Source organism: Triticum dicoccoides, chromosome 6B, assembly GCF_002162155.2.
Source record: "Triticum dicoccoides isolate Atlit2015 ecotype Zavitan chromosome 6B, WEW_v2.0, whole genome shotgun sequence".
NCBI classification, from domain to species: domain Eukaryota; kingdom Viridiplantae; phylum Streptophyta; class Magnoliopsida; order Poales; family Poaceae; genus Triticum; species Triticum dicoccoides.
Genome location: NC_041391.1, coordinates 322006295 through 322011603, shown reverse-complemented (window position 1 = coordinate 322011603; position 5309 = coordinate 322006295).

Genomic DNA, 5309 nt, shown 5'->3' with positions numbered 1-5309 from the left:
CGGAAAACACAAAGGGGAAAACACGGGAGGAACGAGAGAATCACTCAACCGACAAGTATCGATCACACAAGGGCTAGATCACCGAACACATAAGGTAGCACAAGATTCGAAATCAACAAAGGAAAGATACACGAGTAGTCGTTCTTCTCCATGAGGAGGTCTTGATGGTCTTCCCTTGAAGGGGTCTTGAATCCGCTTCGGGGATCTTCTCCGAAGAGGTCGCGAGCTCCGAGGAGAAGTATCCAAGTGGATGAGCAAGGCTCTCACACAAATATGAGCTAAACCAATGCTAACCCTAAAACGTACGGGATGAGGGAGTATATATAGTCACAGGGCGAAGGGGTACATGGGTCACGGCCCGAAGGAGCTGCGCGCACGCAGAGGGCGCCGGATGTCCGGGCGACGGGCCGGATGTCCGGGCGACGGGCCGGATGTCCGGGCGCTCACGAGGTGCCGGATGTCCGGGCTGGAGGGGCCGGATGTCCGGGCCAATGGAGTTGACTCTTCTGTTCACTGGATTGGCGACGCCGGATGTCTGCTCGGAGGGGCCGGATGTCCGCGTCTTCGGGGGGCGCCGGATGTCCCGGGCGAATGCCGGATGTCTGGGCTGACGGGGCAAGCTTCTGTGCTCCCTGGACGCCAGTGCCGGATGTCCGGGATTTAGGCCGGATTTCCGGTGGGGGCCGGATGTCCGGGATGGACGCCAGATGTCTGGTCCCTGTAGCTTCTTCTGCAGATGCCTGGCCTTGTGGATCTCCAGGGGCCGGATGTCCGGGGTCCTGGCCGGATGTCCGGTGCCTGGAGGCTGTTCTTGCCTTCTTCCATTGGTTCTCTTCTTCCATGGACTTAGGGTCTTGACCATCTTCATGTGCAACCTCAGGAGGGTCCTCTTGGTACCTAATCATGCACAACATTCCGGATTGAGGTAGCAGCCATGTCTCGAGAGGATCATATGAGATATCATTAAGGAGAGAAGTCACCTCGGTCTCGAGAGCTCTAGCTCGTGCTCTAGTCATGGGTCCTCTTGGTGCTTGGTGAGACGATGGAAGGTCCATGGGGATGACCGAAGGATGCTCCGCATCACCATGTATCCCCCTCTCACTTACCCCTTCATGGGCTAGCACTATATATACCCCCCACCTCCTCCTAGTTAGGGTTAGCATTGGTTTAGCTCATATTTTGTGTGAGAGCCTTGCTCATACACTTGGTTACTTCTCCGCGGAGCTCACGACCTCTTCGGAGAAGATCCCCCAAGCGGATTCAAGACCCCCTCAAGGGAAGACAATCAAGACCTCCTCATGGAGAAGAACGGCTACCTTTGTATCTTTCCTTTGTTGATTTTGAATCTTGTGCTACCTTATGTGTTCGGTAATCTAGCCCTTGTGTGATCGATACTTGTCGGATGAGTGATTCTCTCGTTTCTCCCCATGTTTTCCCTTGTGTTTTCCGCACATTCTTCGTGTTTTCCCGTAGGATCCACTCCAAACATGAAAGATCGGCCCCATAGGGATCCTCCCTACATCATCTTGGTATCATGAGCCATGTTGATCACGTTTTTGGAGCCCCTACCCCTCTTTTTCTAGCTTGATTTTGTTGATTTCGTCCTAAATCCGAAAATTCCCACCAAAAAATAGCCCCAATTTTTTTTGTGATTTGTTGGTTTGATGATGTTTTGTTGATTTTGATCCATGGATTTTCTTGGTTTCAAGTGGATCTAGCTTTCCCCCAAGTTTCCCCACCTTCCATCCACGAAATCCATCAAATTTTGCACCCAAAATCATTAATTTCCACCCCAAAATCGAGTTCCTCGAGTTCATCCCTCGGATTTGGAGCCCAGATATCCGGCCCGACCCCCAGACATCCAGCCATCTGGGAAATCCGGCCATTAGCCCGGACATCCGGCTCCTAGAGCACATTTTCGCGCAAGTTTCTGGACATCAGGCCCCGGAAATCCGGCCCGACCCCCGGATGTCTGCCCCCTGGGATTTCAGCTTTCTCCGTTTCACCGTTTTGACTATAACAAATTCATCCGGAGTCCGTTGACGTTCTTTAGCTCGTTTTGAAGCTCTTGACACCCCCCTTCCCACAAAAATACCACTAACATCATTTGACTCCATCAAATTTTGTTAATTGTTGCATCTTTACTTAAGGCTTCCACCACAACATCCGCATAACCACCACCGACTTCCGCAACCTAACCCATTTTGTTCCATATAGCATTAGTGGTTGTTTGAGTTGTGATTTGAGTCTCCTAAGGTGTTTAGGCTACTTAGGGATGGTTGCTTCTTCATCAACCACCGCCACCATTTCCACATAACCTTGCCCACCATACATTGCCACCGCAACTTAACCCATTTTGTTTGTGTTATGAGTTGTGTCTCCTAAGGTGTTTCGGCTACTTAGGGACGACAACTTCAACTTTGACACGTGTATATCCCGTCATCCCACTTCAGCATTGCCAAGTGCAAACCACCACCGCTTTACCGCTACCACCATGTTGGCATTTGATGTTTGAGATTTTGAGTTCGCGGTTTTTCCGTTTCCTAAGGTGTTTTGGATACTTAGGGACGAGACTCCATCATCTTGGTTTCTACATCAAGATCACCGCCACTCATCATCGCCAAGGACGGTAACCTCCATATCATCTTGGTATCGTGGTATCCCTCCATTGTATATTCCCCTTGCCATTACATTGTTAACCCCTAGCCCATTTTGCGTTACTTGCCTATCGAGACTAGCCATTTGAGTATTGCCGGCAATGTTACTTGTGCACATTAGTGATCATACTTCCCATAGCATATATACCATATCATCGTGGTGCATATATTGCTATCATATCTTGTGTCACAAGTTTGTTCCCGCATATACACAATTGCTATCTTGGTTTGTGCATCGTGCAAAAGTGGCCATACAAAAAAAAAAGAAATAAAGCTTTTAAGCAAAAGAAAGAGAGCAAAGAAGCTTGTAAGCAAGTGCCATAACATCATACCACATTGCATATAAGATTGTCATATCCGATCATCTTGGATCATCTTGAGAGAAACACCGGGAACCATACATACATAGCATACTTGGGATAGAAGTTTATACATTTTGCATCTTATAGGTTGTGCACAAGTGTCGTATCCGCCTATTGAGCAATCGTGCTAGCGTCTCTCTTGAGTTGTGCAAGACGAGCGTTTCCGTGGATTCCACATTTTGTGCTCATTCCTTGGTTGCACGACCCCATTTATCTATCCGTGTGTGTGTTTCCGTGTGCCATTCTTTGCTATTGGTCCATTTGTTTCACTTGCGAATTTGTGAATCTCTTTCAACATTATTGACTCTTGCTAACATTTTGCATTAAATTTTTGTGCCACTATCCTCACCGAGCTCCACCATAAGCTTTTACTTGTGTTAGAACTGACAAGGATTGGTACCAATAGTGCTATTTCATTGTCCGCATTTGAGTGAACTTGATTCATTGTCAACATCGGTCAAGGTACATTGGTATAAGTTCTTCTCTTTCTCCCACTCATATTTGCTAGAGTCTTGTGATGGATAAGCAAGGCATTTCATCTCCGGTCTACGACAACAACGCCGGCATGAACAACTACATCAAAAAGTGTCCATCTATGATCTACAACGACAAATGCAAGGCGCACAATCAAGATTGCGAGAGCGCATCGAGAACATCTCCATCGACATTCGTCACTCCGAAGCAAGGAAAAGGGACTACATCAACAAGAAGCTTTCCGCACATAAAGAGGAGCAAGATTCAAGGATGGAGGAGATTAGAGCCTTGATCAAGTCTTCTTCCCCTTCGTCATCTTCAATGCGGCGACATTCAAGCCACAAGTCTACGGAGCACGGAAACGATGCAAGTGCAAATCGTCCTCGTCCACATCTACATGGCGACCACCATCATGTTCGTGATCCACATCGTCATGAAGGGCAAGTCACCTCCAAGGAACATGTGCATGACGACGGCGAACGACATCTACTACGAGCTCAAGCACGACAACGACATCATCATCATCACAAAGATGCTCCACAAGCGCAAATGCACAAGTCCCAACAAGCCCTACTTCACGCCAAGTCCAAGCTTCATGAGCACAAAAGGAGAACGCGAGACAACAACCACCAAGACGGCGCTACGGCTACAACAACCACTTTGGAATCTTCGCCAAGTGCTACCAAGGCATATTCGCCTTTGGACGTACGACATCTTCGCCTACTTCCCACGTGTACGCCTACATCGACTTCATCAAGTCCAAGGCGACTACCTACGAGCGAGGGTGACACTTCCACCTTCCGAAGCCCCTCAAGGAAGATGGCCGAGCATGGGAAACTCCCATCGTTCATGGAGACAAGCTACGAGGTGCCACATCATATGGGCCTCCAACACCAAGACGGTGGCAAGACGGTCGAGCAAGGGCCATCCCCTTCGACCAAGGCGACGAGTGCGAACCTTTTCAACAACTTGAAGATGGCGCCCATATTGGACTCATACTCCGAGTCAAGCTATGCGACTGCGCATGGAGGCATTTGCACCAACATCTCTCCGACACCCACATATGAAGAGATGCCCCAAGTGCCATGTGAGGAGAGCCACCACCACATGAGTGACATGAGTGACTCCACCATACGTGACATTGAGAGCATTTCCCATGAGAAGATGAGTGTGACCACCACTAGCCCCACACATCAGAGCATGCCACACATCCTATGTGAGGTTGAGCGCCATTTGAGTGACTCCACCAACCATATGAGTGAGAGCATCCTTGAGGGAGTGAGTGAGCCACAACACTTAGCGAGTGAGGTAGTTGACATGACATGTGAGGACACTATGATTTCTAACGGCTTAACCTCTACTCCTAGTGCGTTTTCTTCTTTGGTGCTAGGTCTCCTACATGACGACATGCCTACCCTAGACGAGTCCATCCCTCCAATGGAGACGACGATGGCCATGGTGGACGATGATGCACCCCCACATGGTTCCATCAAGATGAAGATGACAACGAGTGGATCTTCAACACCTCACCAACAACACATGAGCGACGCTCCAAAGGTAACATAGGTGATGGTGCTTCTCTTGTCCCACTACTGGACTCTCTAGACATTGATTGCTTCCATGATGTTGACCCACCTATTCCCATGCTTCATGCTAGTGAGACTTCTTCATGCCTTGACTTACCCATTTATGATGAATATGATGATGAGCATGTTGAGTTTCCTAGTTATGATGCTATGCTCCATAGGATATCTTGTGAAAATTCTATTGGTCACATTATGTTTGATAATCCTTTGAACTTGTCATATGCTATGAG